The sequence below is a fragment of the Pleurodeles waltl genome, chromosome 2_1 (genome assembly GCF_031143425.1).
Source record: "Pleurodeles waltl isolate 20211129_DDA chromosome 2_1, aPleWal1.hap1.20221129, whole genome shotgun sequence".
NCBI classification, from domain to species: Eukaryota; Metazoa; Chordata; class Amphibia; order Caudata; family Salamandridae; genus Pleurodeles; species Pleurodeles waltl.
In genome coordinates, this window is record NC_090438.1 from 342,390,655 (window position 1) to 342,415,452 (window position 24,798).

A 24,798-nucleotide genomic window follows, 5' to 3' on the forward strand; every position below is an offset into this window, starting at 1 on the left:
CGCGACAGGAAACGCCCCAAAGCGCAACGTGGACACATCCACATTTTTGAAGGAAAACAGAGGTGTTTTTTGCAAAGTGCCTACCTGTAGATTTTGGCCTGTAGCTCAGCCGCCACCTAGGGAAACCTACCAAACCTGTGGATTTCTGAAAACTAGAGACCTAGGGGAATCCAAGATGGGGTGACTTGTGTGGCTCAGACCAGGTTCTGTTACCCAGAATCCTTTGCAAACCTCAAAATTTGGCTAAAAAAACACATGTTCCTCACATTTCTGTGGCAGAAAGTTCTGGAATCTGAGAGGAGCCACAAATTTCCTTCCACCCAGCTTTCCCCCACGTCTCCCGATAAAAATGATACCTCACTTGTGTGCGTAGGCCTAGTGCCTGCGACAGCAAACGCCCCAAAGCGCAACGTGGACACATCCAAATTTTTTAAAGAAAACAGAGGTGTTTTTTGCAAAGTGCCTACCTGTAGATTTTGACCTGTAGCTCAGCCGCAACCTAGGAAAACCTACCAAACCTGGGCATTTCTGAAAACTAGAGACCTAGGGGAATCCAAGATGGGGTGACTTGTGTGGCTCGGACCAGGTTCTGTTACCCAGAATCCTTTGCAAACCTCAAAAGTTGGCTAAAAAAACACATGTTCCTCACATTTCTGTGGCAGAAAGTTCTGGAATCTGAGAGGAGCCACAAATTTCCTTCCACCCAGCGTTCCCCCACGTCTCCCGATAAAAATGAAACCTCACTTGTGTGGGTAGGCCTAGCGCCCGCGACAGGAAACGCCCCAAAGCGCAACGTGGACACATCCAAATTTTTGAAGGAAAACAGAGGTGTTTTTTGCAAAGTGCCTACCTGTAGATTTTGGCCTGTAGCTCAGCCGCCACCTAGGGAAACCTACCAAACCTGTGCATTTCTGAAAACTAGACACCTAGGGGAATCCAAGATGGGGTGACTTGTGTGGCTCGGACCAGGTTCTGTTACCCAGAATCCTTTGCAAACCTCAAAAGTTGGCTAAAAAAACACATGTTCCTCACATTTCTGTGGCAGAAAGTTCTGGAATCTGAGAGGAGCCACAAATTTCCTTCCACCCAGCGTTCCCCCACGTCTCCCTATAAAAATGAAACCTCACTTGTGTGGGTAGGCCTAGCGCCCGCGACAGGAAACGCCCCAAAGCGCAACGTGGACACATCCAAATTTTTGAAGGAAAACAGAGGTGTTTTTTGCAAAGTGCCTACCTGTAGATTTTGGCCTGTAGCTCAGCCGGCACCTAGGGAAACCTACCAAACCTGTGCATTTCTGAAAACTAGAGACCTAGGGGAATCCAAGATGGGGTGACTTGTGTGGCTCGGACCAGGTTCTGTTACCCAGAATCCTTTGCAAACCTCAAAATGTGGCTAAAAAAACAGATGTTCCTCACATTTCTGTGGCAGAAAGTTCTGGAATCTGAGAGGAGCCACAAATGTCCTTCCACCCAGCGTTCCCCCACGTCTCCCGATAAAAATGATACCTCACTTGTGTGGGTAGGCCTAGCGCCCGCGACAGGAAACTCCCCAAAGCGCAACGTGGACACATCCAAATTTTTGAAGGAAAACAGAGGTGTTTTTTGCAAAGTGCCTACCTGTAGATTTTGGCCTGTTGCTCAGCCGCCACCTAGGGAAACCTACCAAACCTGTGCATTTCTGAAAACTAGACACCTAGGGGAATCCAAGATGGGGTGACTTGTGTGGCTCGGACCAGGTTCTGTTACCCAGAATCCTTTGCAAACCTCAAAATTTGGCTAAAAAAACACATGTTCCTCACATTTCTGTGGCAGAAAGTTCTGGAATCTGAGAGGAGCCACAAATTTCCTTCCACCCAGCGTTTCCCCACGTCTCACGATAAAAATGATACCTCACTTGTGTGGGTAGGCCTAGCGCCCGCGACAGGAAACGCCCCAAAGTGCAACGTGGACACATCCAAATGTTTGAAGGAAAACAGAGGTGTTTTTTGCAAAGTGTCTACCTGTAGATTTTGGCCTGTAGCTCAGCCGCCACCTAGGGAAACCGACCAAACCTGTACATTTCTGAAAACAAGAGACCTAGGGGAATCCAAGATGGGGTGACTTGTGTGGCTCGGACCAGGTTCTGTTACCCAGAATCCTTTGCAAACCTCAAAATTTGGCTAAAAAAACAGATGTTCCTCACATTTCTGTGGCAGAAAGTTCTGGAATCTGAGAGGAGCCACAAATTTCCTTCCACCCAGCGTTCCCCCACATCTCCCGATAAAAATGATACCTCACTTGTGTGGGTAGGCCTAACGCCCGCGACAGGAGACGCCCCAAAACACAACGTGGACACATCACATTTTTTCATTGAAAACAGTGCCTACCTGTAGATTTTGGCCTCTAGCTCAGCCGCTACCTAGGGAAACCTACCATACCTGTGCATTTTTGAAAACTAGAGACCTAGGGGAATCCAAGATGGGGTGACTTGCGGGGCTCTGACCTGGTTCTGTTACCCAGAATCCTTGGCAAACCTCAAATTTTGGCTAAAAAAAATGCATTTTCCACACATTTCGGTGACAGAAAGTTCTGGAATCTGAGTGGAGCCACAAATTTCCTTCCACCCAGCGTTCCCCCAAGTCTCCCGATAAAAATGATACCTCACTTGTGTGGGTGGGCCAGCTGCCTGCAACAGAATAAGGCCCAAAACCTGTAGAGATAGAGGGGATAGCACAGCGAGTTTATAAGGACATATTCTTTTATACATCTTTAGACTGACTCTGCTTTGGGGACCCACATAAGTGAGGTGTAATTTTACTTGGGAGACTGAGGGGAACACTGGGGAGTAGGAATTTTGTGCTGGAGTGGTGATCCTATGAGGAAAAGTCAGGAAAATATGCTTTTTTAAGCAAATTTTGAGGTTTACAGAGGAGTCTGGGTAAGAAAATGTTGGGGGATCCACGCAAGCCACACCTCCCTGGACTCCTTGGGGTGTCTAGTTTAAAAAAATGTCTGGGTTTGGTAGGTTTCCCTAGATGAAGGCCGCACACAGGAACAAAAACATAGATGCCCTCTCCCTCCCATTCACAGGTAGTTTTGTAATATATCGTTTTGATGTGCCCACATACGTCCGTGATGTGTCAAACACTAAAATTTGGAAAAGAAACACACTTAGGTTATGTGAAAAAGACCCCTCACCCACCAACCAAGTTGGTGGCATGCTTCATCATCGGGGTCCCACCTGAGGCACCTAGCGTGTCACAGGTGTGCTGCGATGCCTGATTACAGCGGAGCAGGTTTTGTCATTTTTACCACACATACTGGTTGGATTTGGCACGAGGGTGAGTGATGGTTCAGTGGATCAAATTTTAATAACAAGAGCTTTCTCAAAAATGAAATGCACTGTTAGTAACTGAAAGGCAAAAAACGGAACCAATGACTCACAGCTCGTGAGCTGTAAAGCCGCGACAAGGCACCAACCGCTTTACAGTCCATTCACACAACTTTCAAACATGACACACACAAGGCCATTCACACCGCCAGCCAGGGGCCCAGCACATTACAACACTCACATCGACAGACAGCGCCACTCAAGGGCCCATCACTTCCATACGCCCACATGCCTGATACAACAATCACACCAGCTGATGGGAGTGTGTGGACTGGTGTTTGGCTGGCAGTGTGTTGCAGTAGCCAACAGCAAGTCAATATGTACTCTCTCAGCCAAACCCCACTCCACACACAATGGAATCATTTTTTTTTTTTTTTTAAACAGAGGAACCCCTAACTAAGTAGAAAGAATTACAAAACTACGAACACAAAAGCTCTAACTAAGAACATGACAGAAATGCTAACCATGAAACTAAACACATGAAAATACAAAACAGACATGAGTTTACACTCATGGTTGTTCCCAGAAATTCTTCTGGGTGTGGTAATTCTTAAAACAACCACCGACACACAGCCCAGGCTTTGAAGGACAATCTGGGCAGTACATTCGAGTCTCCCTCCGGATACCTCTTTGAAAACACACTCTACATTTCTTAGCTGGAAAGTCTTTTTTGGGTGTGGGAGGAATGTGCTCAGCAAAGTGGCGATCTTTCAATCTAGCCACATCCTCCACCACTGCTTCTCTAGGAAGTCTGGCCTGTTCCACCACAATAAGGCTCTCTATCACTGACTCCTGAAATTTCACAAATGTCATCTTTGACTCTGGAGATCTATCCCTAAACACAATAAACGCATTGAACGTTGCTAAGTGGAAGAGGTGAAGTGCTAACTTCTTATACCAAACGTAAGACTTACGAATAGCAGTATAAGGTTCCAACCTCTGGTCAACTCTATCTACACCTCCCATGTGCTTATTATAATCTAAAATGCACACAGGTTTGCGCACTTCAGCAACCTGGCCCCAAACAGTCACAGGGGAAGTACTCTCATCATGGATGGTACTTAGCATGTAGACATCCCTCTTGTCTGAAAATTTCAAATCTAGCAGCTCCTCGTTCCGCAAGGCACAGCACTTTCCCCACTCAAGTTTTTTACAGACAAGCTCCCTTGGATAGCCTTTCCAGTTAGAACGGATTGTGCCACAAGCAACTGTGTCCACTCTAAACAATTCCTTGAACAACTGCACACCAGTGTAGAAGTTATCTACATACAAATGGTGACCTTTGTTGAACAGTCGTCTACCAAGATCCCACACAATTTTCTCAGTAACTCCAAAAGTGGGAGGACAACCAGGGGGGGTCAATATTGGAATCCCTACCAGTGTACACACGGAAACTATACACATATCCTGTCCTACTTTCAGACAGCATATACAATTTAATTCCATATCGTGCCATTTTGCTAGGAATGTACTGCCTAAAAACCAAACGACCCTTGAAGAGGACCAAAGACTCGTCCACACTTAACTCTTTGCCTGGAACATAGACCTCCGAAAACCGATCTACAAAATGATCAAGGACAGGCCTAATCTTAAAAAGGCGGTCAGAATCTGGGTGATCTCGTGGCAAGGCTAATGCATTGTCAACAAAATGCAGCATCCTAAGAAGAAGCAAATACCGATTACGACTCATGGTCGCTGGAAATATAGCTGTTGCCATCAAGGGACTAGTAGACCAATAAGAAGCCAGTGACGGCTTCCTTATCAACCCCATCAAAAAAGTCAAACCCAAAAACTTTTTTATCTCCTCCAAATTTGTGGGAATCCACTGGGCAGCTCTAGAGTGTGGCCTAAGTCTAGCAGCGTTGTCCCTCAAATGCTGCTCCGCATACAAATTAGTCTGCTCAACAATCTCTTCCAAAAACATACCATCCATGAATGACTCAAAGAAATTGATAGGCAAAAAGTTCTCTGTATTGGCGTTACACCCTGGGAGACCAGTAAAGGCAGGCAACTCTGGCTGCTCCATGTTTGGGGCAACCCTGACATCAGGTCTTATAACGGGAAACCTTTCAGCCCCAGGTTGCTGCACTATTGGCACATCAATGTCCTCCTCTAAAACAGGCCCTTCATCTGCACTGAGTGTGGCTTCATCATCAGAAGATTCCCCTCCAACAGAAACATCACTGCCAGAATCTCTGACTTCCTCCTCTGCCTCAGATGCAGAGTCCGTCTCATAGTCATGATCAGACTGTGACTCAAAAAGCATACCAACCACCTGCTGAGCGGTCATCCTGCGGCTAGCCATGATGTCTCCTGCTAAAATTAACTGGACAAATTCACCACTAACAACCAGCAATGTGTAAGACAAGTAACAAAGTGTAGCTTTGTTAGTAAGAGTTATAAACTCAAAAACTATACCGCTCACTTGCCTGAAAAAGCTTGATTCACCAGCAACTACACAGCAATCACCAATGATATCCCACTAAAAATAAAGAAAGAAAGGCAAATTAGAAATAAGACAAAACAAATATCATTGTGCACAAACCTAAGGACAATTTCACACACAATCCTGCATTTAGTACACCCCCTACAAACATGTCATTCATGCATGGCAACAATACTCCTTTGGAGTGAATTGTTTTTACTTACCTAAAACATGCAACTGTGCAAACTGCAGGTCAACCACCGCCAAAACCGCAAGGAGCCACAGCAAATAAAGCAAAAGCTTTGAACTAGAACAAAAAGGAGGAAAATATTTTTTATCACAAATGCAAAGACTTCTTCAGTTGACAAACACCCCACCATCAAACATTTAGAAATTGGTGCCTAAGTGGATTCTGCCACAGGGGCAGATGGGCCTACTAAAAAAATAGGCCTGTCTGCCCCAAGGAAGCCAGAAAATACCTTTAGTAGTGTGTCCCCATGGAGAGCGACCCTTGCCAAAGGGGACAGCCCTCAAACAAAAAAAAACAAAAAAACACACACAACACTATCCCTGGTGCCTAAGTGGCTTCTGCCCCCCTTGGGGGCAGGTGGGCCTAAGAAAATAGGCCCATCTGCCCCCAGGGGGTGCAGAAATGGCCAACAGGTCAATGCCCCCCTTGGGGGACGCCCCGTGACCAAGGGGACGCCCCACCCCACAAAAATAAACAAATAAAAGAAATCCCTGGCGTTCTAGTGGTTTCTGCCCCCCTTGGGGGCAGATCAGCCTAAAAATAATAGGCTGATCTGTCTCCAAGGGGTGCAGAAATGGCCTGGGTACATGTGCCCCCAAAGTGGGGGGCGACCCTTGCCCAAGGCCCCCCCCATCCACTAACACACACACACACTATCCCTGGTGTCTAAGTGGCTTCTGCCCCCCTTGGGGGCAGGTGGGCCTAAAAAAATAGGCCCATCTGCCCCCAGGGGATGCAGAAATGGCCAACAGGTCAATGCCCCCCTTGGGGGGGGGGGGCGCCCCGTGACCAAGGGGACGCCCCCCCACAAAAATAAACAAATAAAAAAAATCCCTGGCGTTCTAGTGGTTTCTGCCCCCCTTGGGGGCAGATCAGCCTAAAAATAATAGGCTGATCTGTCTCCAAGGGGTGCAGAAATGGCCTGGGTACATGTGCCCCCAAAGTGGGGGGCGACCCTTGCCCAAGCCCCCCCCCCCATCCACTAACACACACACACTATCCCTAGTGTCTAAGTGGCTTCTGCCCCCCTTGGGGGCAGGTGGGCCTAAAAAAATAGGCCCATCTGCCCCCAGGGGGTGCAGAAATGGCCAACAGGTCAATGCCCCCCTTGGGGGGGCGCCCCGTGACCAAGGGGACGCCCCCCCACAAAAATAAAAAATAAAAAAAAATCCCTGGCGTTCTAGTGGTTTCTGCCCCCTTGGGGGCAGATCAGCCTAAAAATAATAGGCTGATCTGTCTCCAAGGGGTGCAGAAATGGCCTGGGTACATGTGCCCCCAAAGTACCTTGCCCAAGCCCCCCCCCCCATCCACTAACACACACACACTATCCCTGGTGTCTAAGTGGCTTCTGCCCCCCTTGGAGGCAGGTGGGCCTAAATAAATAGGCCCATCTGCCACCAGGGGGTGCAGAAATGGCCAACAGGTCAATGCCCCCCTTGGGGGGGCGCCCCGTGACCAAGGGGACGCCCCCCCACAAAAATAAGAAATAAAAAAAGTCCCTGGCGTTCTAGTGGTTTCTGCCCCCCTTGGGGGCAGATCAGCCTAAAAATAATAGGCTGATCCGTCTCCAAGGGGTGCAGAAAGGGCCTGGGTACATGTGCCCCCAAAGTGGGGGGCGACCCTTGCCCAAGGCCCCCCCCATCCACTAACACACACATACACACTATCCCTGGTGTCTAAGTGGCTTCTGCCCCCCTTGGGGGCAGGTGGGCCTAAAAAAATAGGCCCATCTGCCCCAGGGGGGCCAGAAATGGCCAACAGGTCAATGCCCCCCTTGGGGGGGCGCCCCGTGACCAAGGGGACGCCCCCCCACAAAAATAAGAAATAAAAAAAGTCCCTGGCGTTCTAGTGGTTTCTGCCCCCCTTGGGGGCAGATCAGCCTAAAAATAATAGGCTGATCCGTCTCCAAGGGGTGCAGAAAGGGCCTGGGTACATGTGCCCCCAAAGTGGGGGGCGACCCTTGCCCAAGGCCCCCCCCATCCACTAACACACACACACATACACACTATCCCTGGTGTCTAAGTGGCTTCTGCCCCCCTTGGGGGCAGGTGGGCCTAAAAAAATAGGCCCATCTGCCCCCAGGGGGGGCAGAAATGGCAAACAGGTCAATGCCCCCCTTGGGGGGGGGGCACCCTGTGCCCAAGGGGACGCCCCCCACAAAAATAAACACATAAAAAAAAATCCCTGGCGTTCTAGTGGTTTCTGCCCCCCTTGGGGCAGATCAGCCTAAAAATAATAGGCTGATCTGCCCTCAAGGGGGGCAGAAATGGCCCTAAAAGACATGCCCCCCAAAGGGGAGCGACCCTTGCCCAAGGGGGCGCCCCCCCATCCACTACACACACAATCCCTGGTGCCTAAGTGGCTTCTGCCCCCCTTGGGGGCAGATGGACCTAAAAAAAAATAGGCCTTTTCTGCCCCCAAGGGGGGCAGAAAAGGCCAACAGGTCTCTGCCCCCTTGGGAGGGGCGCCCTTTGCCCAAGGGGGCACCCCCCACATAAATACACATACAAATAAAAAACCCTGGTGATCTAGTGTTTTCTGCCCCCCTTGGGGGCAGATCTGGCTAAAAAGTAGGCCAGTAAATGATTGCTCCTAAAGGGGAGAAACCCTTGCTCAAGGGGCCGCTCCCCGCGTGCCAGACAGAGTACATAAATACAGAAAAATTAAATCCCTTGTGTCTAGTGGGCATTCCTGCTGCCCGATCGCAATGCGATCGGGCAGCAGGAATGCTCAAAGAGACACCGGGGGAAAGGAAAAGCCTTTCCTTTCCCCCGGTGCCTCTTTAGCCCAAACCCCCCACTCACCGGGAAGAGGAACTCACCTCTTCTCTCAACGCCGCACAGGAAGCAAATGCGGCGATATCCCCATAATGAAGTCAGCGCGCGATCGCGCGCTGACGTCATTATGGGGAGGTGGGGGGGTCGGGGGTGGAAGGGGAAGGGCTTCCCCTTCCATCCCTGACTTTGGGGGGTGGGGGGAAGCACACAGAGGGAGCGAGAGCGCTCCCTCTGGGCTGTGTGCCGAAGACGTAGTGGTTACGTCCTCGGCACAGCAGCACTGTGCCGAAGGAAGTAACCACTATGTCCTCGGCACAGAAGGGGTTAAAGATGCATGTGTTGAACCAATGATCAACAGAATTGAACACATAGGCCCTCATTATGACATTGGCAGTAAATCCCACTTACCGGCACGCTGACTGCCGCCAACTTACCGCCACCGCGGCGGATATCCGTTCACCATATTATGACACACGCACACACCAATCCGTCAGTATTCAGCCACATACACAAATCCTCCAGCCCAAAGGTCAGTGATTAACTGGCAGTATCGAAACCCACACTGTTACGCCAACAGAACAACGCCCATCACATTATGACCCACGAATCACCATGGTGGAAATTCAACAGCAGTAAACCATTGGCGGTACACACCGTTGCGCTCAAAATGGACACACACAAACAAAACCACACCACATTGGACAATTCAAACACACACCTGACACCCATACACATACCACACCCACACACCCACACCACTATAAAACACACACACACATTACCCACAACCCTTTACGATTTCAAACCATTGCCAGCAGAGAGACCTCAACACCACTGACACAACTAGAGCCACGCACTGTTCACACCTATACACCACTCACACACTCCACATCACACACCCCAACACATTGCCCAACACACCCTCACCTACACACCTCACACAACACCCATGGCACCACAAAGACATCCCTGTTTCATGGTGGAGGAGCCAGGGGTCATGGTGGAGGAAATCATCAGGGTAGAGCCACGGTTTTTTCTAGCACAGGTGCAGCAGATATCAATAGTTAGGAAGATGGAGCTATGGCGGAGAATTGTGGGCAGGGTCAATGCTGTGGGACAGCACCCCAGAACTAAGGAGGATATCAGGAAGCGGTTGGACGACCTACGGGGGAAGGTACATTCCATTGCAGCAAGACACCAGTTTGCTGTACAGAGGACTGGCGGTGGACCCCCACCTCCTACCTCACAACTAACAGCATGGGAGGAGCAAGTCTTGGCAATCCTCCATCCTGAGTGCCTGGCCGGAGTCAGAGGAGGACTGGAAACTGGTAAGTCAACTCTTTACTACTATCACCCCCCTACCTGCATGCCATCACATACCTCCACCCTCACTCCCATCACTCCACCACTTCCCACACACCCCACAATCAAATCTCACTCATCCCAATGCCAAGCCCTGCATGCTCTACCAATGCATGGAAACTACTCACAGCCCAGCATGGGCACTCATCACTACAGCATGCACACTATAAAGAACTAACTATCTCACCATACACAATGTACCTAAGTGAAAGCTGCCAGGGCAAATACAACCAAAGAGGGCAAGCCACGGATGCACAATATGTCAGACATAGAAACCATAACACATGATTTACATCCCCACAGGTACCCCAGCCAATGTCAGTGGAGAGGAGGTGCCAGTACTATCCAGTACCCCAACTGAAGAGGCCCACAGTGATGACAGCAACTCTGGTCTTCAGGATCTGGATGACCTACCTGGCTCATCAGGGACCTCTGGACACCTGGTTACCCAGGTCCAGTCCCACACTACCACAGAGCCTCCCCCATCAGGAAACACCACCACAGCACCCACCCAGCGTACCCACTCCTCTTTCCCCAGGACACGCCAATCAGCAGTGTGTCCACCTCTACAGGGACCCCAGGCCACACCTCATACCCAAGACAATCAGGGACCTGGGGTCAGTGCCAGTGGGCCCATAGTTCAGAGGACAGAGGCACAGGCCAACAGGGAAATTGGGAGGACCACTGTGCACCAGGGGGAGGACAGGCCCAGGGAACCGACTCTCCAGGAGAAACTTGCAGAGATCCTGGGAGCCTATCAACATTCCCAGGACTCAATGGGCAAGATCCTGGACAATGTGCAGGAGAATAGGCGGCTGCAGGAGGGTCAGTACTAGGGGATCAGGGAGGACTTGCAGGCCATCACCAATACCCTGATCTCCATAGCAGGGGTGCTGGCAGACATGGCCAATATTATGAGGGAGGCAGTCTCAAAATAGCGGGCCCCTGCCACTAGCCAGACATCTGAACAGCCTTCCACCTCCGCTGCCACTAGTAGATCGGAGGCCTAGCCACAGGACTCACAGGCCACCAGCACCCCTCTCCCTGCAGAAGGAGAACCACCCTGCAATCCCTGTGATCCAGACAGAAAAGAGAGACACTTGCCAAGACCCCCGCCAGGAAATGAGACTCTCCTGATTGTCATCCTTGTGTCCCAACCTGTACCCCTGTCCCCTTCCTATGTCCCCTTGGACAGTGCACCTGTGCTACAAACAGACTGAAAGAATACCCTGGACTTTCCTCCATCATCACCCCGTCCCATTGCACTTGCCTCTCAATATTTTAGCACTTCAATAAACACCCTTGGAAAAAAAGAAGTTTGGAGTATGTCATGTATATCAAATACATATTCATTGAAACAGGTTCAAACATTGCAAATTAACTGTATAGAGAATGAGCATAGATTCCTATAGCTGACTGCAGTGATCACACCAGGACTATATGTGAGGTCACCAACATCTGCAAAATGATTTGCCAGAGGGAACAGTAAGTGGGCATAGAAGTGGGAAATATCAGCATGCCAGTGCCACATAAATTCAAACAAATGTAATTGAAATGTGAAGTAACACTGTCCTACCTGTGTGTCATTGGAAGTATTGTCTGATCACAGATGTTCTGTTGTCCTCATCCTCATCCTCTGCCTCCTCATCTTCACTGTCCACAGGGTCCACTACTGGCACACAGGCATCTCCAGCGTCCTCCTCCTGCAGGAATGGGACATGGCGTCTGAGGGCCAGGTTATGCAACATGCAGTATGCCACCACTATCTGGCAGACCTTCTTGTGTGAGTAGCACAGGGAACCACCTGTCAGATGGAGGCACCAGAACCTGGCCTTCAGGAGGCCAAAGGCCCTTTCTATTATCCTGCTGGTTTGCCAATGTGCCTCATTATAACGTTCTTCTGCCCTTGTCCTGGCATTCCTCACAGGGGTCAGCAGCCATGATAGGTATGGGTAACCAGAGTCACCTGAAATATTGAGGGACAAACATTTAGCCACACAATATCCCATATGACACACACCATACCCATACACCAACATATACTGGGTGTGAACCAGAGTTCACCTATTAGCCACAACCTGTGCCTCTGTAGTTGGGCCATCATATTTGGGATGCTGCTATTCCTCAGGACAAAGGAATCATGCACTGACCCAGGATAATTAGCATTGACGTGGGAGATGTACTGGTCCACAAGGCACTCCATCTGTACATTCATAGAGTGGAAACTCTTCTGATTCCTGAATACCTGTTCATTCTGGTGGGGGTGGGTGGACAAAGGCCGTATGTGTTCCATCAATCGCCCCAATTATGTTGGGGATATGTCCCATTGCATAGAACTTGGCCTTCTCACAGTGGCCAAATCTGCAACCTGGGAGAAAACAGTTTAGCTACACATGTGTTTAATCAGGGCAGACCTCACTCTTGTCAGCACTATAGAGAACATTGGCTGTGACATTCTTGCTGTTAATCTCACTGTCACTTGGAAAGAGCCAGTTGCCAGGAAACGGAGCACTGATAGCACTTCCACAAGACTGGGGATCCCAGTGGGGTGATGGATAGCAAATATCAGGTCAGGCTCCAATTGGGCACACAGCTCTGTGATTGTGGCCCTGTCTAGTCTATAGGTGAGGATAATATGCCTGTCCTCCACCGTTGCCAAGTTCACCAGGGGTCTGTACACTGGGGTATGTCTCCATCCTCTATTTATCTGCAGAGGTAGGAATTTAAGGGACACAAGAATGAGGAGCTTGTCACAAACTTAACAATGGAGCTACAACAGAACTTTGCATCCTGTAAACTTGTAATGGGTCATTATGATTTGTCCAGTATGTCTTAATACCTCTTGTGATGCAACATTATTCCAGAGCCTATCCCCCCCCCCGAAATGGTGGACGCCTGTACTGTGTGGAGGTACAGGTGTAAGTGAGGTAATTTCGCTGACGTTGTGCGCCGTTGCGGGATGCTGTTGGGAACCGCTATGCACCTCCTCATTGGTTATAATTGGGCTCTATGGGGTACAGTGGCCAATAGCGATCTACACCGGCTGTGACTGTATGCACCGCAGTAGACATGACCGTCATTTTCTATCTGATTCCTCAATTGCTACCTGACCTTCCACAGGAGAGGGCCTACACTGCATGTGCTGCTGTGACCTGTGTCTGGAACCTATCATGGCCCGTGTGACCGGGGAAAGGGCCCCAGCCTTCACTTCAGAGGAGCTGGAGAGACTGGTGGATGGGGTCCTACCCCAGTATGAACTGCTGTATGGGCCTCCAGACCAACAGGTGAGTACACTGTGGGCACAATGCATGTGGCATGAATGCATGGAGTTGTGTGTGTGAAGACCTCATGTAAGGGGGGTGGGTGGATGTCCTATGGGCGGCGTACAGGTTGTGTGCTGGGCCATGTATGTGTAAATGGTGATGGAAATGGGTAGGGGCCATATGTTGAACAGGCAGGACTGTTTGTCTCAATCTACTTTCCTGTGTGTATTGCCTCTGCAGGTCAGTGCCCATCAAAAGAAGGGTATATGGCGTGCCATCGCCAAGGAGGTGCAGACCCTGGGGGTCTATGGCAGGTGGAGCACCCACTGTCGCAAACCTGAGATGCTGGGCACAGAAGATGGCAGAGGCCCAGCTGGGTTTGGCCTCCCAATGAGGAAGGGGTGCCTCTCGAACCCTGACCCCCCTGATGGCCTGTTTTGTCCTTGAATTATTCAGCCGAGTGACGAGGTAAGAATTGTTTTTATAATGCATCTGGTTGTGTGTATGGTATGTGTGTATGGGGTGTGTGTTGTGTGTGTGTGTCACTCTCTTTTTCCTCGCCCCCCAACCCTTCTGTGCTAGGCAGCTGTACCTACGGCCGTCGTCTTCACCAGCGTTGGTGTTCGTGGTGGAGCAGAATGTAGAAGATCATCAGGAAGACATGCAGTTCAGGTTCCATGGCGGCGTGGTTCTTCCCTGTGTCTCCAATGGTGAGTCCTTTCCCTTCTGAGCTCAGTTTCCGCGAGGCTTTTGATGCCGTTGGTACCGCCCCAGAAAAGGTGGCAGTTTCCTGTGTCTTAATATGGTGAGCGGAACATTGACTTCCGCCTGGCTGTAGGTGGCTACCGCCGTGGTGGCTGTTGTTTCCGCCCTGGCGGTCAGTGTGGTACATTGGCTGTCTATCGGAGATTTTTCCTCCATAGTAATTATTTGGCGGTAGTTACCACCGGCCTGTTGGCGGTATTACTGCCATTTTTATCACCGACCGCCAGGGTCATAATGAGGGCCATATTGTTCAAAACTGCAAGAAATGTGTATAAGTTTGCCAGCACTTATGACACAAATGGACAGTTATGTCTCTGTAACAATGTGCATAACAATTTACTATGGTATTTTTGTACTTTCAGCTGACCAAGGACATGGGTTGCAGCAGTGGGGTTGACCCCATTCACCTATTCCCAGATTAAGGCAGAAAAACAGTATGACATGGCACACAGCAATCCAAGGAATGTTGGGGAGAGGAATTCTGGAGTCCTAAAATCCAGGTTCAGATGGCTGGATATGTCAGGAGGACTGTTTTACTCCCCCTTCGTGTCTATTTTTTTAGCTAAACATATCACCTGATGCTAAAATAGACAGAACTTATGTCAAGTTATCAACATATAAATACATTTTTGAACTAATTTCATTATGTTGTCTTTATGTGAATGTCAATGTAAAAATCAAGTCTTTCACATCATATCAACTAGATGCTGACCTCAGCATGTAACAATCATGTTGTCTGAGCCATTGATCAACATGGGGTCATAACTGAAAGATGAATTCAATCAATGTAACAAGCTAATGTGATGCAGTATATTGCATAAAGTCAATAGGGCAGGATTGACACATATCAACATATGGATGGTCCATTCCTGTCCACATGCAAATAACCAGTACAGTGCAGCACAGCTATCAGTCTTTCTGTGTTCTGCAGCAGCAAAGTGTGTTTCATATGGTACTCTGTCATGGATGGAACACAAATCTCCCAAAATGTCAGTACCTGAGGAAACCCCTCATAGTTTGTCTCACCAGTGGACTAGCATGCAGAATGTCAGCCTTTTGCAGGAGCAACTGTCACAGATACCATCACAGAGCATGAGTGATAGTTGTTATGGACAAAGGCCTAGATGTTAAAATGTCATCTGCAAAGAAGGAATACATGCATGGTTAGAGATCCACAAGGCACTACACATGTAACACCTTTCCGAGGCAAATTGATGTAAATACCACATTTTGTCACAGTTGACAAAATACACATTTACCATGCTTTGCACAGCAATGCAAGCAGACTAACAGAACATAATAACCTGATGAAGTAGCAATGTGTGGCATTAATCAGAGAAATAAAACAAGGGAGATGTTTGCAAAACATCACATCACCTCAAGAATACAGAGATGGTAAATGTGTGAAGCATCCATTACTAAAGTTAAGCATAAATGTATATGTACCGATTCAATCTCACTGAATATGGTGCAATGGAGATGTAGGTATGAAATTTCCCCTGCATGTTGAGTACTGTACCCATTTACCTCTACCCTGAGATTAGAACTGAATAATTGGCTCACCAACTATGGTATGTCATATGCAAAGAAGGCATACATGCATGGTTAGAGATCCACAAGACACTACACATGTGACACCTTTCCGGGGAAAATTGATGTAAATACCACATTTTGTCACAGATGACAAAAATACACATTTACCATGCTTTGCACAGCAATGCAAGCAGAGTAACAGAACATAATAACCTGATGAAGTAGCAATGTGTGGCATTAATCAGAGAAATTAAACAAGGGAGATGTTTGCAAAACATCACATCACCTCAAGAATACAGAAATGGTAAATATGTTAAGCGTCCATTACTAAAGTTAAGCACAAATGTATATGTACAGATACAATCTCACTGAATATGGTGCAATGGAGATGTAGGTATGAAATTTCCCCTGCATGTTAAGAGTACTGTACCCATTTACCTCTACCCTGAGATTAGAACTGAATAATTGGCTCACCAACTATGGTATATACCCAAAGAGGAACAGGGAATATGCATGTAAGCTGTGGCATAGGCCTGTTTCAAAGACTGGAGTCTGCTTGGAGCAGGATGGCCTTCTCACTGTGCTGCACTGTATGACAGGGAACAGTCAGGAATGTACTGTATTTAATAATTTCGTTACAAATGCCTGCTTTTTCCCATGTGCTGGTGCCGATTTGGCTGCCTAGCACCAAATAACACATTCTTTCATCATGGTACAAGGGTGCCTGTTTTTCATGCAGGAATGTTTTTGGGCATGAAGGGGCACCTTCAAGCAAATATTAAACCCTGATAGATATATTCCTCGAGCTACATGTGTGGCTGAATGCAGGACACATTGAAGTAACGTTGATATTTACATATATTACTCCTTGTTATGCCTCACCTGGAAATCTGGAAATGTGTCTAAAACCGTGGACAGAGTGAAACAGTGCTGTGATTTGTGCTGCATTGCTTTGCTCCTGATTTAAGCCGCCACTCATGGCCATGCAAAATGGCCTTGTGTGCCTTCATAAATCTCTCTTAGGAATTGCACTGCTATTGCATCACCTTGGCTGGTGCAAGAACAATGCTAATCTGCTTATAAATATGTCCATAGGTATCAGGGACATGAAAGACTACAAACCAACCTGCTTCAGTACCCGGACACTACCATCTGTCACTCTGACCTGCCAATTGGAGCCACCTCAGCCCAGGAACTATGGAAGTGGTCCTAAGGCATATGATCTAGCAGAAGCCATGCTTCTACTGTAATTCCAGCTGCACAGCTCCGAACTCATGCATCACCCCTGTTGCACAGCTCCAAGCCCATTCATCATCCATGTTGCGGGCCATTGAGTGTAATTAACTGTACTTCAGAAGTACTACTGCACAGTGTGTGCATCATGAAATGTCCATGTGCATAGCAATGTGTCAGAAAAATCAGCGCAATTGTCGGAAACGTGCAGGGCACATCCTGGAAATTACTAGCCTGGCAGGCTGCATACTAGGGAGTATGGAAGTTAGTTTCACTTTTGCTTATAGTCTGTGAGTTTGTGCTGGGTGTTGGAAGTGTTTTGAAGAATGTGGCCTTCATTATGTACATGGCGGTTCAGACCACTTTGCCGGTGGAAAAGACCACCACCAGCATGGCGGTCTGAACCGCCATATAATCAACACAGGTAGGGCCGTCATAGGTGGCCCTCCTCCACCTCCAGGCTGCTGCCGACAGGCAGCCTGACGGTGGAGGAAATCATTATCCAACAGGGCAGCGCTGCCAGCGTATAACAATGCAGATTTAATAGCTACATTCCCATACCCTGGCACAAGGGGCTGATCAATGGGTTGTGGGTAGTTGTATACAATAAACAAGCAATGGAATTATGAGCATTCCCTTATTTAACATATGTGAATGACCAGGGAATCCCAAAATGCCAGAGCTGCACAGATGTTGGCTAAGAAGGAAATATATGTTCACTTCACTTTCCATTTATGTTAAACATTCCATCAGTGCTGCATTGTGCTGCACATGTACACAGATAATTATGCCTCACACAAATGTAAACGTGGAGAAACGTGGGCCTTATAGGACAACACTAAGCAAACCTACTTACAAGGCATGTATCCTTGCACCACTTTGCAAGGTAGCATGCAATGCCGCTAGTCAGCACTCTCTGCACCAGTGCCATGAGAACTCTGATAGGGGTTTTACAATGGCACATACGCTGTACACCTGTTCTTTCCCATCACAGAAATTCTTTGTTCTACCTAGGGCCAATGGTGTCACCCATGTGCTGTGTACATGGGAGCCTGACATGATGCTGACCAGCAGTACTAAAAGATCACATGACTGAGGGATGCTTCAGGTATGTGATGATAGGTACCTCTGACCTTCAACATCTAGCCGGTTAAGCTTTGCAAGCTGACTAGGTGCATTCCATAATAGTACTATCTATAATCTATACAAATGTGTGTCAAGAGCATTGAATATATATCTGGAATACTAGGATTACATAGTATTTAATATTGAATTTTGACTATGTGTTACTGGACTATTTACAATGCAATGTCCAAATCTTTGTCTTCTAGGTGGGCATCTCACATGCAACCAGGGTGAGGTGGACAGCTTCCGGGACCCCAATGCAACTATTAAGTGTAATAAGTACATGTATGTAGCTTTTTGATGTCTGTGTGTGATCTATGTGATTTGTAACATTGTGATATGTTTTGGGAGGTATCAATCACCAGCAACCACTCTACAATAAGGCCCATATTTATGCTTTTGGATGCAAAAAGTATAGCACCAGTTTGCGTCATTCCAGAGAGCCAGCCGGGCACCAAATTTATGGAACATCGCAAGCCGGCACAAAGGGTGGGCTAGCGTTAAAAAAAAAGACGTTAGCCGGGTGGGGGTGGCAGTATGTGTGTCATTTTAACACTGGAGGATAAATATGGAGCTATGAGGTTAGCACCATTTGTTAGATGGGAAAGCCTATCTTGCATCTCACTGACACAAGGTAGGTTCACGCATCTCAAAAACAGTGCAAACTCCAATATTTTGATGTTAGCTGGGTCAAACGTCAAAATATAAATATGGAATTAGTTTTGCACCAAATTTGCATAAAAAAATGATGCAAATTCAGAGTAAATGGGGTATAAATATGCCCCTACATGTGCCCAGACAACAAACCGTGGCCACAGATTCATTTGGCACGAACAGGGAGGCATGTCATTATGATTCTTGGGGCAATGTAAGCAGGCTCACAAGCTATAAGCACGTTTATATCTGTGGTGATGTTAGCATATCTATAATCTTGATGCTTTTGGCACAGAAACCATCATCTGGTGCATAACCTATAGGTTTTCAACACAAACAAATGTAGTCGTACCACAAATGGCACAACCATAAGAAAATATCTTTCAACAGATGTAGCAATAGAGTTAAATGAACATTGATAAGCTTGTCTGGGCAGGTTTATGTTGCATATGTCCAAATTTGTGCATGACACAGGTGCTGATGATGTGCAATAATAATAATACACCGATACTGTTCAAGTGTGTCACAAAATCAGAGAAATATTAAATGTGTGTCAATATGCCACATATATTCCTTCATCAGGCAGCATACTGTGCTCATACAGGCTGGATTCATTTGACCTCTCCTGCAACATAATTCCAGTGTGACTTACCATAGGTGTGGTTAAACATTCCTGATACCTGAAAATGCTTGTAGACACATACCTGTCCCTGTAACTGTGTGCCAAATCAAAAGCCCAATTTTAAAATTATGTAGGACAGTGCCAGTAGGGTAGCCGTCACAATCTAATCATTTTTACTATGATAGATGTTTTCTCCTGGAGAGTACAAAGCCACAGTCTCTCAAGTGGGTGGTTTGTCCACTACTTGGTCCTGGGGAGTGCAAAGCCACAGTCTCTCAAGTGGGTGGTTTGCCCACTGCTTGCCCCTGGGGAGTACAAAGCCACAGTCTCTCAAGTGGGTGACATGTTCCACTGGTTCTGGAGGGGGCTTTGTGCCCAGAGTGCTTCATCCTGCCAAGGACTGTGTTAGTGGATGCTTTTCTCCACTGGTTCTGGAGGGGGCTTGGTGCCCAGTGATGCTGCACCTGGGGTGTGGCAGTTCCCATTCCCTCACCTGGGTGTCTGAGCTACGAGATTTTCAGAGAACAGGTAGCATGATACTCCATGGAGGCAGGGCCACACTCTACCTTGCAGCGACCTAAGCTTTAAACTGCTGGTAGTGCTAGTGCTGCTGGTGGTGCCTCATGTAGTGTGTGCAGGGTCCCGGATGTCTCCTGCAGCCTCGGACGGCTCCCCATTGGGGATGCTGCTGATATCCGCTGTAGTGGCATTGGCTGGGCACGTCGCAGGGCAGGTGGCGGTGGCTGCGGTGGTGCCTGCGGCAGAGATGCTGGCGGTGCTGCCCTTGGTGCAGGTGTCTGTAGTAGTGGAGGGAGACACCAGGCCGTCTCCTGCAGCCTCGGATGGCTGCCCACTGGGGATGCTGCTGATGTCCGCTGTAGTGGCACTGGCTGGGCACATATCAGGGCAGGTGGTGGTGGCGGCGGTGGTGTCTGCTCCAGAGATGCTGGCGGTGCTGCTTGTGGTGCAGGTGTCTGTAGTATCGGACGGCTGCCCACTGGGGATGAAGCTGGTTACTGTAGTTGTGGCAGCTGCCATGCAGGTGGTGGTGCAGATGGCGGTGCAGGTGGCAGTGCAGGTGGCGGTGCAGGTGGGGGTCGTTGCGGCGGTGCTCACCGTGGTACAGGTTACTGCCCAGTCCTGAGAAATGGGGGTCAGCAGTCCCTCACCAGGAGGCTCCGTGCCCTGAGGTGACTTTCCTTTGCTTTTGTGTCCCTTCCCCACCTTGGTAGTCGCTGCTGGGATCTTGCCACTGTCCTCTGCTGTTGGGTGGTGCGGCTTTTCCCTTCTGCATGCTGGCCCCTTCTTTACCTTGGCAGGTGGCGGAATCGGGTGGTCCTTACCTTCAGTAGGTGGCACACTGGCAGCCCTGATGGGTGCCCCCTTCGTTCCTCCTGGACCTGCAGGGACCACAGTGGACGATGATTTGGTGGCTGAGGTGCTGGTCTGGCCTCTACACATCCTGGCCGAAGGAAGGACGGGGGGGAGGTATAGGGAAGAGGTCAGTGTTAGCCAGGAAAAGTTTTTTAGACACACTGGGATGGGAAGATGGAGGGGGTTTGGGAGTGGAGGAAGAGGTAGTGGTTGTAGGAGGTGTATGTCTGCTGAGTTGGGGTGAAGGTGCATGGGTTGGAGGCTGTTGTGAGGTGGATGTCTGTTGAGTGGGTGTGTGCCTGCGTTTGTGTACTTTGGGAGGAGGGCTCACAGACCTGGGAGAGGACACAGGGGACGTGTGAATGGCAGTGGGGGTGGTGATTGCACGTGAGCAGTGTGTAGTCATGTGCGTGCTGGTGATGGAGGTAGTGGCTGAGGATATAGTGAATGCAGGTGTGAGTGGAGACGAGACTGGGAGGAAGGAGGGAGAGGTGGAGGAGGGGGACACAGTGGAGGCAGTGGATGTTGGTATGTGTGCATGGGTATGAAGCTTGTGTGAGTGCTTGTGGGATGTGTGGTGCTTATGTTTGCCTGAGCTACTCTTGTGTGTTGATGTGTGTGCATGCTGGTCTGGGGGTGTGCTTGGGATAAGCTGAGGTAGAGGGGATTGGGTCTGAGTAGTGGAAGTTGGAGGGGGGAAGCTGGACACAGGGACAATGGCTGCCATCAGTGCTGAGGCCAGAGCCTGAAATGTTCTCTGTTGGACAGAATGAATGCCCTCCAGGTACGCATTTGTTTGTTGCAAATGCCTCTCAACACCTTGGATGGCATTCAAAATGGTTGACTGCCCAACAGTGAGGGATCTCAGAAGGTCAATAGCTTCCTTACTGAGGGCAGCAGGGCTGACTGGGGCAGGGCCTGAGGTGCCTGGGGCGTAGGAGATGCCCACCCTCCTGGGTGAGTGGGCAAGGGAAACATGCTGAGGGGCTGCTGGGAGGGCGGTGCTGATAGGGGGGGTGCCCGCCACCGCAAGGGAGCTTCCATCAGAGGAGGAGTCACTGTGGCTGGTGTCCCCTCCTGTCCCCATCGTGGAGCTCCCTTCGCCCTACGTCCCACTGGTGCCTTGAGACTCTGTACATCCACCCTCCTGGGCTATGTGAGCCTCTGCTCCTCCGCCAGATGATGCTAATGCACACAAGGACAGGGTGACAAAACAAAAAGGGGGGGAAGACAGAGGAGACACATGGTCAATGCCAGCAACATGACTATTGTTGGCGGACACAACACACAGGGAGCAGCCCTATGCACTAGGCCATGCACTAGCAGTTAGTGGGAGAAACACCTGCCCATGGGGGACTATGCCTAACCCCACTTGCTGCACACCTCGAACCCACAGGAGGCTGACTAGTTGTATTGGGGTTGGAGTGCCACAGAGACTGCCTAACAAGGGACCTACCCTACCAAGTTCGCTCTGGCCTAGGGGAACCCACAGCCCACATCCCCCACCCAGACACCTCGTAAAGCATGCAGAGTCAGCTGAATGAGACAGTACTCACCCCCTTGTGGCTGCTGTGGTGCCCTCAAGCGCCCATCCAACTCCGGATGTGCCACTTCCAGGATCTGGAACATCAGGGTGGTCATGGTGCAACAGGCACCCCTTCCACGTTGGGAGGCCATCCCCAGCTGGGCCTCCACCGTCTTCTTGCTCTAGCGGCGCAGGTCCTCCCATCTCTTGCGGCAGTGGGTGCTCCATCTATGATAGACCCCCAGGGTCTGCACTTCCTTGGCCATGGCACGCCAAATACCCTTGTTCTGGTGGGCGCTGACCTAGAGGAAAGTTAAAGGATGAAAGGAAATTACTCTCCCGTCCGGTTTGTCATACTCATTGCCCACCACTTAACACCCATGCCCTCACATACATACACTCACCATCCTCTCATGCAGGTCTCAGCCCCCCCATGTATCTTCCATCCACACCACTCCATACATTCGTGTCCCACGCATCATGCTCACAGTGTACTCACCTGTATGTCTGGAGGACCGTAGAGTAGCATGTACTGGGGGAGGACCCCGTCCACTAGTCTCTCCAACTTCTCCGAACTGAAGGCAGGGGCCCTTTCCCCAGACACTCGAGCCATTGTCGCTTCCAGGCACAGGTCACAGCAGCACTTGCAGTGTAGATCATCTCCTGTTGAAGGTCAGGTATCAAGTGAGTGCCACAATCCAAGAACTGTGTGCCCAATTGGAGCCAGACCTGATGTCAGCTATCCGCCATCCACAGGTATCCCCCCTCTAGTGCAGGTCCTGTCAGTGCTCCATTTCCTGGCAAGTAGTATCTTTCAACCAACAGTGGCCATGGCATTAGGGATGTCTCAGCCAATGTTCTCTAACGTGTTGACCAGAGTGTTATCTGCCCTGCTGAAACACATGCGCAGCTACATCGTTTGTCCCCAGGTGGAAGATTTGGCCACAGTGAAAGCTGACTTCTATGCCCTGGGACATATCCCTAACATCATTGGTGCCATTGATGGTACACATGTGGCATTTGTCCCCTCCGCAGGAATGAACAGGTGTACAGAAATCGAAAAAGCTACCATTCAATGAATGTGCAGATGGTGTGTTTGGCAGACCAGTACATCTCTCATGTGAATGCCAAGTATCCTGGCTCTGTGTATAACGCTTACATTTTGAGGAATAGCAGCATCCGTTATGTGATAGGCCAACTCCAGAGGCACCATGTGTGGCTAATAGGTGAGCCCAAGATCACCACACAATATGATAAGGTGTCTGGTTATGGAGTAGTCCCTAAGGGTTGGTGTGTGTCTAACAGATATCCATAGACATTTGCAGGTAACTCTGGTTACCCCAGCCTCTCATGGCTACTGACCCCAGTGAGGAATGCCAGGACAAGGGCAGAGGAACGCTACAATGAGGCACATGGGCAAACTAGGCGTATTATTGAGCGGACTTTCGGCCTCCTGAAGGCCAGATTCCGGTGCCTCCATCTAACAGGTGGCTCACTATACTACTCACCGAAGAAGGTGTGCTAGATCATTTTGGCATGCTGTATGTTGCACAACCTGGCTTTGCGATGCCAGGTTCCTTTTCTGCAGGAGGATGGGCCTGATAATGGTCTTGTGGCAGCTGTGGAGCCTGTGGACAGTGAGGAAGAGGAGTCAGAGGAAGAAGATGTTGACAACCGAAACAACATCATCATGCAGTACTTCCAGTGAGACACAGGTAAGAGACTGGCACAGCTCATGTCATATCTGAGTACTGTAAGACAGTGTATAAGTCAGCCTTTTAACCTCTGTGTATGGACCATGGCAGTTCACTTTGGCTTTCCTTTCCACAGAACTGGGTACCTCATTCTGCCTTCTGCTATGTTTACTGCTGCCCAACAACTGTCATACATTGGTATGTGCAAATGAACATTTACATTGATATTTGTCAAAGAAATTGTAATAATACATTTGTGAAAGTACAAACTCACTCCAGATTGTTTTGTGATTCAAGGGTGTTTATTTAAGTGCTAATAAGTAGAGGGGGATGTGCAATGGGCTGGGGTGATGGTGGAGGAATGTCCAGGATAGAGTCCAGTCAATTTGTATCCAAGGTGCATTGGCCAAGCGGGCATAGGAAGGGGAGTAATGGCAGTTCAAGGTGGACAGGGTGAGATAGTGGGACAGAAGGGTGACAATCAGGAGAGTCTTATTTCCTGGCAGGGGTCTTGGCAATGTTCTCTGTCTTGTGCCTGGATCGCAGGGAGTTTGCGGGGTGGTTCTCCTTCTGCAGGGGGTGGGGTGCTGGTGGCCTGTTGGTCCTGTGGTGGGGCCTCCTGTCCCCTACCGCCAGCGGAGGTGGAGGGCTGTTCTTCGGTGTGGCTAGTGTCAGGGGCCCGTTGTTGTGCCACTGCCTCCCTCATGGTCTTGCCCATGTCAGCCAGCACCCCTGCAATGGTGACCAGGATGGGTATAGATGTTTTTTAAGTCATCCCTGATCCCCAGGTACTGTCCCCTCTGCAACCGATGGGTCTCGTGCAACTT